The sequence below is a fragment of the Myxocyprinus asiaticus genome, chromosome 1, assembly GCF_019703515.2.
Source record: "Myxocyprinus asiaticus isolate MX2 ecotype Aquarium Trade chromosome 1, UBuf_Myxa_2, whole genome shotgun sequence".
NCBI lineage: Eukaryota > Metazoa > Chordata > Actinopteri > Cypriniformes > Catostomidae > Myxocyprinus > Myxocyprinus asiaticus.
This window is the reverse complement of record NC_059344.1, coordinates 53,921,307-53,936,484: the sequence shown is the minus strand read 5'-3', so window position 1 is coordinate 53,936,484 and position 15,178 is coordinate 53,921,307. Positions and strand designations below refer to the sequence as shown.

Sequence of the window (15,178 nt, the reverse complement as noted above, 5' to 3'; positions counted from 1 at the left end):
ACACAAAACTAAAATCACAAAACAAAATCTAAAGTCTAAATGACATGTCTACATAAACAGACCATCGCGACTTCCGACTCAACATGAGAAATCATGCCACATTTGAAACAACCCAGTAAATCCTTTAAACATCTTACCATTTGGGATTCAAGGTTATCCTAAATGTAACTTTAGTTATTTAATACGACTTCTAAGAAAAAAAAAATTATTTCGAGAATTTGAATTTGTTTAAAGCTGAAGTATGTCATTTCTGCGCCACTAGCGCAACCAAACGGAATTGCCAAAATAAACAATGATTTCAGAAAAGTTTTTCTAAATATGCCCCCAGTCAGCCTTTGGTCAAACAAAGAGATAGTCCCGCCCCCAACTCACACCAGCAGTTCACCCAAATCAAACAGCAATTTTCAATGTGCCAAAGACAGACAGTGCTTCCAGTTTCAGACAAAATATACCTGTGAATGGCTTACTTGTAGTTGTCTCTGCATATTAAGCGGGGATAGGAGAAGGTATTTTTACACAGAAAAAGTTACATACTTCTGCTTTAAGAAAAAGAAAAAATTAAGAAGAAAATTGTAAAGAAAAATGTTCTTCCTAAGAACATTTCGTGAATCCAGCCCCTGGTGTGAAGTTCAGTTTCTCTTATTCTAAGTAGAATATGGTGATAGCTTATTACATACTTAGCAGTAATGCTAATGCCACCAGCAGTTAAGAGCAAATCCAGTGATGATAATCTGCCTCCATTGTGAATATTCCATATTTACTCCATGTACTGTTTCTGCAGTACATAGTATGTATACTGTGATACGCATGCATGTTTTCTGTTTGTGTATATTACCTGGATGTCTACATTGGTCAAAATTTGCAGTAGTGTACAACAGAGCATACTCCCTTGGGTACTATTTCCCACAATGCTCCTGACTACATCTTCCATTTACAATGTGCCAAATTAACTGGAAATAATATCAATAATGGAAATAATATCATAATATTTAACTCATTTAATCAGACAGCAAAAAAGTAAGACATTTAACATGAATTTAAAACGTGTATTTTTTTCTGAGAAGATAACTATACTCCGCTAATAACAGAAAAACAAATTGCAACAGGGTGAGGCCACATGACAATTGACAAAGCCTACTACTGTTTTAAACGTTTAAACTATTTCACAACATTGTTTTAGATTGAAGGCAGGCACAAAACAGTATGTTGTACAATATTCTAGTATTATTTTCTGAACATATCCATAGTTTTCCCAGGTAAACATGTAATTGGAGGGTTATAAAGTCAGAGTTATAAATTTCTTACAAAAAATAAAAAACTATTTAGTGATTTTTAATTTGCAATGTAACAGTAACATGAAATCAGCTTTTAAAGGGAGAGAGTGTGTTGAGCAAATACTTAAAATACAATAAAGGGAAAAAGGGGGCCTTTTTAAAATTTTGCAACTCGATTGCTTGTTTGTGAGATTTTTTTTATAGTATTTTACAAAATTACTGGCCATATGTATTGTGTATCATGCAGCCTGAAACATTGTGCACACTGGATTTTGAAGGAAATATAGAGGGTCCACCTAAATCAAGAAGTATGATGACACAACAGCTCCAGTGGTACAACTTTACTTTAAAACTTAAAAATGTTAAAGTCATTAAATTATTTAAACCTATGAAATGTACAGTGACTTAAAGCACTTGGGACAGTATGGAGGTGTGTGAATGTAAGCTGGCCTTACCAGGTGCACAGAGAACAGAGGTTGGAAGTAGTAGTACTGGCAGAAGTCCAGCACCAGGGTGTAAAGACTCAGAACCTGAGTGTAAAAACACAGCTGCAGAAAGAGCCAGTGGTTATCCTCTCCAACACAGTTATTAATCCTGCAGACGTAGAAACAGAAGGAGGGATAGAGTGGAAAATCTTCAGGCATTTTCAATTAGCAACAATGAGAATTACATAAATGTGTATACAGTTGAAGTCAGAAGTTTACATACACCTTAGCCAAATACATTTAAGCTCAGTTTTTCACAATTCCAGACATTTAATTGTAGAAAATATTCCATGTCTTTATTTTTAGAATTTTAAGAATGTGAAATATCAGAATAATAGTAGAGAGAATTATTTAGTTCAGCTTTTATTTCTTTCATCACATTCCCAGTGGGTCAGAAGTTTACATACACTTTGTTAGTATTTGGTAGCATTGCCTTTAAATTGTTTAACTTGGGTCAAACATTTTGGGTAGCCTTCCACAAACTTCTCACAATAAATGCTGGCCCATTCCTACAGACAGAACTGGTGTAACTGAGTCAGTTTTGTAGGCTTCCTTGCTCGCACACACTTTCTCAGTTCTGCCCACAAATCTTCTATCGGATTGAGGTTGGGCCTTTGTGATGGCGACTCCAATACCTTGACTTTGTTGTCCTTATGCCATTTTGCCACAGCTTTGGAGGTATGCTTTGGGTCATTGTCCATTTGAAAGACCCATTTGCGACGAGCTTTAACTTCCTGGCTGATGTCTTGAGATGTTGCTTCAATATATCCACATAATTTTCCTTCCTCGTTATGCCATCTATTTTGTGAAGAGCACCAGTCCCTCCTGCAGCAAAGCATCCCCACAACATGATGCCGCCACCCCCATGCTTCACAGTTGGGATGGTGTTCTTTGGCTTTCAAGCCTCACCCTTTTTCCTCCAAACATAACGATGGTCATTATGGCCAAACAGTTCAGTTTTTGTTTCATCAGACCAGAGGACATTTCCCCAAAAAGTACAATCTTTGTCCCCATGTGCACTTGTAAACTGTTGTCTGTCTTTTTTATGGTGGTTTTGGAGCAGTGGCTTCTTCCTTGCTGAGCAGCCTTTAAGGTTATTTCGATATAGGACTCGTTTTACTGTGGATATATATACTTGTCTACCTGTTTCCTCCAGCATCTTCACAAGGTCCTTTGCTGTTATTGATTTGCACTTTTCACACCAAACTACATTCATCTCTAGGAGACAGAATGCGTCTCCTTCCTGAGCGTTATGATCGCTGCGTGGTCCCATGGTGTTTATACTTGCATACTATTGTTTGTACAGATGAACGTGGTACCTTCAGGCATTTGGAAATTGCTCCCAAGGATGAACCAGACTTTTGGAGGTCCACAGTTTTTTTTTTTCTGAGGTCTTGGCTTATTTCTTTTATTTTCCCATGATGTCAAGCAAAGAGGCACTGCATTTGAAGGTAGGCCTTAAAATACATCCACAGGTACACCTCCAATTCAGTATACCTCCTATCAGAAGCTAATTGGCCAATTGTCTTGAATTGGAATTTTCCAAGCTGCTTAAAGGCACAGTTAACTTGGTGTATGTAAACTTCTGACCCACTGGAATTGTGATATACTCAATTAAAAGTGAAACAATCTGTCTGTAAACAATTGCTGGAAAAATTATCGTGTAATGCACAAAGTAGATGTTCTAAACAACTTGCCAAAACTATAGTTTGCTAATATTAAATCTGTGGAGTGGTTAAAAAATGAGTTTTAATGACTTCAACCTAAGTGTATGTAAACTTCTGCCTTGAACTGTAAATGTATTGGAATACATGAACTAAAAGAAACTAACAGAACTTATAGTTATTGATGGATAAATATGAACTGAACAAATATTTAAGATGAAGTGTGCAATTTCTTTGGATGTTAAAATACTTTCTCCTACCTAACAAAAAAGTATAGTGGTGGTACTATAGTATAATAATGGTTAAAATTGTAAAACCATAGCACTTTGATATATCTCATGGTACTGAAATCCATGAACCATGGTTCCCCTTCTGTCACTCACTCAACGTTGTGTCGATGTAGTGACACTAGGGGTCGCTCTTGAGAGTCCCGAACACCTCAGATCTTTGAGAAAAGGCCAATGAGAATTGGCGAGTGGAATTTGCATGCCACTCCCCCGGACATACGGGTATAAGAGGAGCTGGCTCGCAACCACTCATTCAGATTTTTCTTCGGAGCCGAGCGGTTGTAGTATCAGCGAGCTGAATACTACTGCTGTTCCATTCACCTCTTAAGAAGCGTATGCTGTTGGATATATGGCACATTTCCAGCAGCTTTCTCTCCTTCTGCACGACGAGTGCAGATTTCACCCCTGGGCGCTTCGACAGTGCTAAAAGAGTGTATATTCCTGCTAAAGAGTATATTTTCTCTATTAGAGCACACACATTGACGTTGAACGCCTTTTTAAAGACTTGTTTTTATAAAGATGCCTTTCCGTCTTTGTGTGATTCCTGGATGCGGTCGCTATCTCTCCGCTTCCAACGGCCATGGGCGCTGCCTCACGTGTCTGGGCAGTGATCACACTAAGGCAGCGTTCGTGGATGGTTCATGTTCTCATTGCGAGAATATGACCATGGCAACGTTGCGGTCGCGGCTTTCCTTCTTCCGGGAGAAAGCCACTCTAGCCCCCCTGCGCCTCCCTTTTACCTCTGGGTACAAATGGCTGGAGGCAATTTTGGGGCTTCAGTGGGCGCGGCTCCACCGGGTAAATCCCCACGGACCTCCCATTCCCCAGCACGCTCATTTGCCCCCGACGAGTTCTGAGAGGAGACCAGCTCGCCCCAGGGCCAGCTTAGTGTCCCTTTCAGAGCTCCGGAGTGGGATGAGTGCCCAATCGCTGCATCGGAGAGCGTACTGGTGATGTCAGACGCAGAGGACTCGACTGGGCTGCCACCTTCGGGTCTGCCCGCCCGGCCTGAGGCTGACGGCGAGATGACCGTCATGCTTGCCTGGGCTGCCGCATGTGTCAGGTTGGAGTGGCTCCCCTGAGCCACACCCCCCCCCCCACTTCCCCCCTTTCTTCCCGGAAGTGCACGACGAGCTGACGAAGTTGTGGAGGGCACCTTTTTCTGCCCAAAACCGACCTCCCATCTCGTCCGCTCTCACTACCCTCGATGGCGGGGCAGCCCACGGGTATACGGAGGTCCCTCAGGTGGATAAGGCGGTTGCGGTGCACCTGTGCCCGCAAAGCACAGCCGCTTGGCGGGATCGCCTGGCACTCCCTTCCAAGGCCTGTAGGACGACGCCGTCTCTGACGGCCAAAGCCTACAATGCCACTGGTCAGGCCACCTCTGCCCTGCATGCCATGGCCCTCCTGCAAGTATACCAGGCCAAGGCACTCAAGGACTGCATGTGGGTAGCCCTGATCCTGATGTGATACAGGAGCTGCGCTCAGCGACTGACCTCGCCCTCCGGGCGACGAAGGTCACAGCACGAGCACTCGGGCAGGCGATGTCCACCCTCATGGTCCAGGAACGCCACCTGTGGCTGAATCTGGTCGAGATGAAGGATTCTCGGTCCCAGCATACAGCCCCCCACAGGAAGCTGAAGCCTCCGCCTCATGGGCCAGCACGAGGACCCAGATGGCTCCTAAGCACCCCTGAGACGGACGACCCAAGGAGCGAGATGTCTGCTGCAAACCCGGAGCTGGTATCCAGACCACTCCATCCCCCGGTGGAGGGCCGGGAGGTAAATCCTTGGTTTCCTTTTCTTTTATGTTCACCACACCCTGAACGGGCTGTGGTACCCACATTCTCAAAAGAGCAGTTTCCTCACTCCCTGGGTCACATAGCCAGTCTTTACGACCACTGTTATCATGGCAACTGGGCACTGAGCACCTGCGACTTAGACGCCGCGAACTTGGAGGTCGCTGCAGGCCAGTCACATCCCGGGCAACCTCAACGCCACAGCGGATGCGCTGTCATGGCAGGTGACGCTCAGGGGAGAGTGGAGACTACACCCCCAGGTGGTCCAGCTGATTTTTTGCCTGCCTCCCACTGCCCTCTCTGGTATTCTCCGATGGGGGCCCCCCTTGGCCCAGACGCGCTGGCACACAGCTGACCCCGGGGGCTGCGCAAGTATGCATTCCCCCCATTGAGCCTACTTGCACAGACCCTGTGCAAGGTCAGGGAGGACAAGGAGCAGGTCACCCTCGTGGCCCCGTATTGGCCCACCCAGACTTGGTTCTCAGACCTCACATTCCTCGCGACAGCCCCTCCCTAGCGAATTCCCCTGAGGAAGGACCTTCTTTCTCAGGGACGGGGCACCATCTGGCACCCGTGCCCAGACCTCTGGAACCTCCACATCTGGCTCGTGGATAGGACGTGGAAGACCTAAGTGGCCTACCACCAGCAGTGGTAGACATGATCACTCAGGCCAGAGCTCCCTCCACGAGGCAGCTTTATACCCTGAAGAGGTGTCAGTTCACGAATTGGTGTTCTTCCCGAGCTGAAGACCCTCAGAGATGCACAGTCAGGTCAGTGCTTTCCTTCCTGCAGGAGAGGCTGGAGGAACAGCTGTCCCCCTCCACCTTGAAGGTGTATGTGGCCGCCATAGTGGCACACCACGATACGGTGGACGGTAAGTCCTTAGGGAAGCCTGACCTGATCATCAGGTTCCTGAGAGGTGCCCGGAGGCTGAATCTTCCTAGGCCACGCCTGTTCCCCTCATGGGATCTCTCCATGGTCCTCCTGGGCCTTCGCGGAGCCCCCTTTGAGCCACTAGAGTCAGTTGAGTTGAAAGCCCTCTTCCTGAAGACGGCCCTCCTGATTGCGCTCACCTCCATCAAGAGGGTTGGGGACCTGCAAGTGTTCTCTGTCAGCGATTCCTGCCTGGATTCGGTCTGGGTGACTCTCACGTAATCCTGAGACCCCGGCCGGGCTATGTGCCCAAGGTTCCCACAACACCCTTCAGGGATCAGGTGATGAACCCGGAGGAGGCGGACCCAGCCCTGTCATTGCTGTGTCCGGTGCGTATTTGCGCATCTACTTGGATTGCACGCAGAGCTTTAGACGCTCTGAGCAGCTCTTTGCCTGCTTTGGCGGACAGCAGAAAGGGAACGCTGTATCCAAACAGAGGCTTTCCCACTGGATCGTGGATGCCATCACTATGGCATACCAGGCCCAAGCCGTGCCCGCCCCTTCTGGAATACGAGCACACTCCACAAGGAGCCTGGCATCCTCGTGGGCACTGGCACATGGCACCTCTCTAGCAGACATCTGCAGGGCAGCAGGCTGGGCAACACCCAATACCTTTGCGAGATTTTACAATCTCCGGGTTGAGCCAGTTTCCTCCCGTACAAACAGGTAAGTTCGGGAATACGGACAGCTGGCCAGGTGTATCACTTGCGTTTAGCACCTTTCCCCTCCATAAAGGCAAAGATGTGCGCTTCTTTTCCCATGCGAGTTAATGAACCCATGAACCCTGGATGTCCTTCCTCCCTAGCCCTGTGGCTTGCGAATTCAGCGGAGGAATTCACAGTCAGAACCATTACATGTGCTAATATGCCCTTACTGAGGTAGGTGCTCCACAGGTGCCGGTTACTCCGGTAACCCCCTGTGACGTATTTTCCGCAGTACGGTCTCCCTGTCGGCAGACATGCGTCTCCCTTCAACAGAGCCCTCTCTGTCCCGGTCGCCGGCGCATATATTGAGTGTTAAAATGGCCCCAGCCGAATAACTGAATACTCTGTGGAGAGAAAACATAGAGAGAAAAGGCCCACTGGTGCGGTACACGTCCAAAAACCATGGTAGTACACAGAATTTTTTTGTTCACTTCACCTTTTAAACAGCATCAGGATAAGATCATACAGTCATAAAAACATTAATAACATCACAAAAACAATAATACAGTCAAAGAATGTGTGTATATATATATTGCTGTTTCAGTACAACACTAATGTTATTCTCTTACATTAAGACAAGTCACACCAAAGGAAGCACTAGAAAAAGGAATATGTGAGAGAGGGGAAGAGAGAGAGAGAAGGCCTAAAGAGAGAGAGAGAGGAGGCCAAGTTGAAGTGTTATTCAAACAAATCGGAAAATGATATGGCCACATTTTTTTCTCTCTGCCATTACAGGCGATGACAGGGAGTCACGATTTGCTGAATCCAGACAGACAGCAGCCTTCTTCAGCTGTAGTGTAAGGCTGGACTTAACACGGGCTTCTCTGGTCACTCGATATCGCCTCTCCCTCTGTTTTACCTCTCTACAGAGACCTCATTAAACTTCCTCCATACAAAACCCAGCAGGAATGTAAATCTGTCTGGGGTACGGGGTCTTTTAAGGTTGCTTTGTGACCTTAGGTCAACAGGCCCCATTTCAGTTTGTATCCTAAGACGTCATAAACATCTGAGCCTGTCTCACATAGACATAATAAGCCTAAGCACTACGTTACTGTTAACAGATAAAAACTATTTTGTTAAAATATATAATAAAATCATAATGATATAATGAATATATAAACAAAAGGAAAATATTACATAATTATATAATGATTACATTTGTGGTAACACTTTACAATCAGGTTTTATTTGTTAACATTAGTTAACTCAACAGTTTACATGAAATAATGAACAATACTTTTACAGCAATCAGTAATCCTGGTAAATGTACATTTTTACATATACTAATACGTTTTTTTACATTATAAGTTGTACACGTTAAGTAAGGCCTAATGTACAGTGAGCCGGTCATTAATCGCAAAGTGATACAAGTAGTAGTAAAGATGACTTGCAATACCCAAATGACCGGTCTGAAATCACTTTATAATATCAGACAGCTAGATCAATCATGAGATTGACCAATCAGAACAGGATATTCCAGAGAGCTGTGGAATAACATCAGTTAATGATAAATGAACTAAAAAAAAAAAAAAAACGATCAACAATAGAATTTTGATCATTTAAAATTAACCAAGATTAATAAATGCTGTAAAAACATTATTGTTCATTATTGTCATGACACCAAATGCATTAACTAATGTTAATGAATAGAACTGTATTGTAAAGTGTTACCAAATTTGTTGTTTTTTTTTTGCTTTTTTTTTTTCTATCAAGACTCTTAACCAATTGATGGTGGTGATACTGACTTTCAGAATGTGAAATTTTACCAGGGACAGTGGTGGTCCATACGACAGACACAGTGGTCACAGCGGCTACAGTGGCGTGACCTCTTTGGCCTCATCATGTTACATTTATTGCACAGTTCCCAACTGTCTCTCTCTGAAACAAAAAGACAAAGTCAGTAACAAGGTCCTCACAATCCATCAGTTTTGGAAGCACAAGGGTTAGTTTTTGTTTCCAAGTAATGAAAAAAGGTCTTCATCGCCATCTAGTGGCAAATAAAAACAATGACTCTCATTTTTATCATCGTCTTATTTAGAGTACAGATATGCAGGAAGGCAAATAGAGTGAATGATTAAGGCAAAAAAGAAAGGCAACAAACAAAATATTTACAAGAGCAGGATGCTGAACACTAAAAGAACAACAAAGAATATGAACTGCGGATAAAAGCTCCTTTTATCATCGATTGCATCATCGATAATAAAAAAAGAATAATAATAAATAGAATAAATAAAAATAGAATAAAAAAGAAAATTGAATATAAAATAAAGTATATATAGAATACACAATAAGACAAAATATATATATATATATATATATATATATATATATATATATATATATATATATATATATATATATATATATATTAGCAAGTTTTCCGGGATCAGCAGTGGAAGCCCTGAGCAATGCTGAGAAACACAGCAGTGATGCTAGATAGTAACCTAGAGAGAGACAGAGACAAGGAGAGGAATGTTATATAAAGTGGGATCTAAAAGTCTGAGACCACTGCTTTTGAAAATGCTTTTGTATTTTTCTATTATCAGCGTAAAATTACAGTAAAAGTTGAATTGAAAAGTAAACATGGAATTCTGAATTTCTTAGAATTGGTATGTCAAGCTGGCATGATCTCCACAAGTTAGTGCAAAACCTAAAGATTCATGTTCATCCAGCATGATTCGAGATTGTTCCAAAAAGCTTCTTGTGTGCTTCACCGGAAGCAAGAAAATCTGATCTTTCATTGAAATAAGTGAATATATAGGTAATGTTAAATATTTGCTTTATTGTAGGGATGGGTAAATAAATAGATAAATCGAATATATATCACAAACCAAAAAAAAAAAAAAAAAAAAAAATGCCGAACCATATTGAGGCAAAGCTCAATATTTAGACATTTAGAATTTGCAATTTTTCCATGTGATCATAAATGAAATGACCCATCAAACATCATAATCTCTTTATCGTTTGATTTTATCTTTACTGTGCTTATTTTCTACACTGTTTACAGGGTTAAGCTTTTAGAAATTTAAGTACTGGAATACCTGGAAAATTGCCTTGATTTGTTTAAAAGTGTTTGAGATTAAAACAGAAAAATGTTTCTGTATAATGTGTGTCCAACAAAGATGAGATCACGCACTCCACTTTCATTGAAAAATTTGTCTTTTAATATCACTTCTGTTCTTTACTGTCAGATAAAAAAGTCAAGAAATATTAATAGCACGGTTGTGCTGAAAAAAAACGAGACTTCTCTTTTATTAATAAATGAACTGCAACACCCGTGCAAGTCTGTGAGATGCACATTGAAGTGACAGTACCATTTTAACTCAGTGTTGTTACTTGCAAATTGTACACATTATTTAAAAAATGGACGGCTCATATCATTATTATAAATATTATTTATATTGTGTATTAAATAATTTTATTTTGATGAGAAATTATAATGTGCATTTTGCAAAAACATTTTTCCAAAAATAAACAATTTTCTGTCATACTTTGTCATTAAACTGTTATTATATCGAATTGAGATTATATCGAATCGTGAACCTCATATCGTACATCTAACTGAATCGCGAGATAACCATATCGTCCCAGTGAAACAGAAACAACCCTAGAATCAGTGCTGAATCTTAAATATTTCAAATTAATTTTCCATCATTATGTTTCTTTTTTTAATTAAGAAAAAGGTTTATAAATATTTTATACTTTTAAAAAATGAAAATTCTCTCATCATTTACTCACCATCATGCCATCCCAGATGTGTATGACTTTCTTCTGCAGAACACAAATTAAGATTTTTAGAAGAATATTTCATTTCTGTAGAACCATACAATGCAAGTGAATGGGTCCCAAAATCTTGAAGCTCCAAAAATCACATAAAGGCATCATAAAAGTAATCCATATGACTCCAGTGGTTTAATCCATGTCTTCTGAAGCGAAACGCTAGGTGTGTGTAAGAAATAGATCAATATTTAAAAAATATTCTAAAAATGTTTGCTCCCGGCCAGGTATGGTATGAACGGTCATGAGGGTCATGAGTTCAAACTGCCTCTCGCGAGATGCAAGCGCGTTGGCATGTCAATATCATCAGATTCCTTGGCTGGTCTGAAATCGGCAGGGGAAAATGTTCAATGCACACCCTCAACATTTTGAGTGACTCAGTGGGTATTTTGATATCCCAGTGAACAGCAAGCAGCCATAGCTTCAGTTGCTCGAGATCAATGATAAGGAATCTGTGAAAAGTTGGTCTTTCCTCTTGCGATGATACACGCGGATGTAATGTAATGCTTTTTTCAGTAGGTTGAGGCATCCTGGATAAGCACATGCAAGCACCATCTTGAAAAAGGAACAGATACAAATCTATAGCAAAACCAATTCTGCTTCTGTATAACACGTCACCTCCTCAGTTGTAAACAACACAGCGCTTCTGTATTTTACACTTCAGTTCTCGAAGAGTGTATTCACCTCTCGTGACCATGCATACCACAGCTGGGCAGAATTTTAGCGAAATTCTATAAATAAAAAAGCTTTAAATATTTATCTTTTTCTTATACACACCTAGTGTTTTGCTTCAGAAAACATTTTTAATCCACTGGAGTTGTATGGATTACTTTTATGATGGCAATATGTCCTTTTTGGAGCTTCAAGATTTTGGCACCCATTCACCTTGCATTGCATGGACCTACAGAGCTGAAATATTCTTCAAAAAGTCTTTATATGTGTTATGCAGAACAAAGAAAGAAAGAAAGAAATTCTGGGATGGCATTAGGGAGAGTAAATGATGAGAGAATTTTCATTTTTAAATTAGATTTTGAATCCCAGATTTTTAATGTAATCACTTTGTGCAGACCGAAAATTCAATTGCTATTCACTCTCAAATCAAACCAACATTATTAATAAATCCAATACGGTGACATGAATAACATCAAACCTCATTGATTCTTAAGCCATGGCGTCATGATGTTTGGTCATGTTTGATGCACAAGAACCAATGTGATTTGATGTTATTGATGTGTCACCATATTTGATTTACAGTTTATTAATGATTTAATTTGATTGATTTGAGAGTTAATGACAACTTAAATTTCAGTCTCTTCATCATACAAAGTAATTGTTTTCCTTCAGAAGACTTGGAATATGACGCACAAGTTTTTTGACACATTTGGGTGCTTTATTAAGATTTTACGTGAAGTACTATCCATTGGTATTGTGCGGAAATCAGCTCTCAGGACATTCTTTAAATATTTATCCTTTTGAGTTCAGCAGAAGAAATAAAGTAATTTGTTTGGAACGACATGAGGGTAAGTAATGCAGTAAATAATTACAAGAATCTTCCTTTAATTCCTAGGATTTAATTTCTATCCTTTTAAACACATATCCAACTCACTACAATTATAACCGATATAATACCAACAGATGTGGAGAGATACTGTTATTGCTCAATGAGTGTTTGCAATTAACTCTCAATAGTTGGTGAGCGAGTGTAAACAAACATGTTGTTAAGAACCTGTCGTGTTAAACGTGACCCCATTATCTCATTGTATTGTTCTAATCTACGAGGAACTCAGGTTTTAACTGACTCATTTGATGCTCTCCTCATATACTGCACAAACAAGTTTTCAATGAAACTACTCATAATTTATTACAAACATGTGATATGAGCTGTTATCAGCAGAATGTGAGTGCATCAGAGTGCTTCTTTTGCAAAGTAACTTACAGACCACTAGTGCAGCAGGTATATGTCCCTCTGTGTAATGTGGCAACAGCACTAGCTTGGGAATGAGGAGGGTATTACAGAGCTAGATGAACAGCACTGTGCTTATGCAGAACCAGCCCATGGAGTCCACCACAAAATGCAGTCGCAGCATCTTCTTTCCAGGAAATCTGGAGCAGCTCCTGATCACAGACTTCAGATCAATTCAAGACAAAAGTACAGTTTAATATGAAACATACTGATTCATTTGAGGCCAAATTATGAAATGAAAAAAATCAACCAGCCTGTATAATGTCCTTACAAATTCACTGCATTCACTTCAAAATAACAGTCAGTGGAAATTCTTGTAGTGTAGGCGCAAAGAGAACAATGACTTAAGTGAAACTTGTTGTAATGTAGAAAATACAGTTTACACACAAAAAAACATTCAAATAAAATTATATTTTTTAAAAAAGCATCAGTGTATAAATACCATCTCATATAGTCAAATGAATATGCTATGCTAGTGAATGTGGAATAAAGTATATAACGTTATGAATTGTTTACTGCATATGTTAATATGGGCATTTAGTAGCAACTTAATACATGTGCTACAGGAACTTTCATTTAAAGGAAGTAGGTAGATGAAGCATTTTGAATCAGTGATTACCTCTTTTTTAGCTTCAGTCCACAGAAACCAGCAGCAGCACACTGGCCCTTGCCATGACAACCTGAAATTCATAAAACAAACAGTGGATAGTTTTTCATTTATGGACACTAGGCCTACACAAAAATTGACAATCAGAAATCTATATCGTGCCAATATCGAAGTGTTTTTATTTTTTACAACTTATATGTTTTTGGATTGTTGTAGGAAGGCACAATCCTGTGCAAACACAGCCTAATCAAAGCTGCAACTTCCAGCACAACCCACAACAGGGGTCGACCGATTATCGGCCTGGCCGGTAATCCTGTTTGCTTGTTTTTTTGTTTTGTTTTTCTCTCTTTTCTGCCACTTATTTGACAATAAAATATCTAAATATTAAATATTAACAATAAAATCTAAATATTACATTGGATATGGGGCTTGATAATGTTAAGGCTGTTTTCTGGCTGGCATTTGAGGATTCTGGCTTAACTGTCGACCAATTACTGCTGCTTTCTAATGCTTCAGGGTCAGTTGTGGGTGAGTTCTGTTCTGGTTGGTGGAGTCAGTTATTTTGTTGAGCTCTGAGGTGGGTGTGACATGTGTTTGGCTGAAATTTGGTTGACATTTGAGCATTCTGGTTTAGTTGTGGTCCAATAATGCCTGCTTTCTGGGGATACGGGGGACACAGGAAAGTTGTGGGTGAGTATTGGCTGCTTTCTGTTGTGGGTCCTGTTTCATTTCGGCAAGCAACTTTTGGGCCAATCTTGGACCGTAATCCCAAGTGGCATGTGAGCAAAACACACAGCCGAAATGTTGCCAAATTCATCCCACAGCTACCATGCAATCTGGGTTGTAATCATGGATTTGAACTGTCATTTGCTTTTAACTGTTTATTTGCTGACAATCTTCACCAACCAATGGCAATACAATGCTCACTTCCTCATTTACCCATTCAAAAAACAACACATGTTTGCATAGATTTGATCAAATACAAAGAACGGTAAGTCGCATAAGAGACACCCACCAATTGGACCGCTCTGGCTTTGTTAATGTATTGCATGCCCATGTAGATAAACAGATGGTTTCTCAAACATTCTTGATTTAAATAACTCATGTGTATATGTCTATCTTTCAGGCCATTATATGTCTAATGCTCATATAACACTTTGACTTGTAGAAATGCTCTCACAATGGCTCATCTTGAAGGATGCCCATGAGGATGATCCACAAACCCACCTGGATCACTGAGAAATAAAATCTAGACACATTAAGCCTACGCACAACATGTGGAGGAAAAAAAAATTCACATCTGATTACCTACTGAAAATAATACTTAACAGGTTCCTTACCTGCCGTGGTCTCGGTTCAGTGTTGAGGGTTTGGCGTTGATTTATGAAGATTACAAGATATCAGCTCTACCTGGACTGTGATTGTACGGAAGCTGCAAAGTGCGAAACACCTTTAGTGGGCAATGCCGCTGAACGTCGAAATGACACAAAGGGTGCGTCCCATTCAGAAGTGATCATCCCTATGCCCTATTCCATTCTAAGACTTTACCATCCACTCTGAGAGCTTTGAAAGACTAAAAGGTGTGGGGCTCAATAAGGGTCATCCAGAACTCACTTTTTAAGTCATTTTTATTGGAAATTTTGTTTGAAGCGATCTTTCAGCATGACTATCGTGATTGTTCTCCCT

General features: G+C 40.8%; 1 pseudogene; it reads right to left on the bottom strand.

Annotated features, from left to right (window-relative positions):
* Nucleotides 1-13,009, bottom strand: part of LOC127440118 (palmitoyltransferase ZDHHC21-like) — a 28,594-nt pseudogene extending 15,585 nt beyond the window's left edge.
* Nucleotides 13,010-15,178: the final 2,169 nt, after the last annotated feature.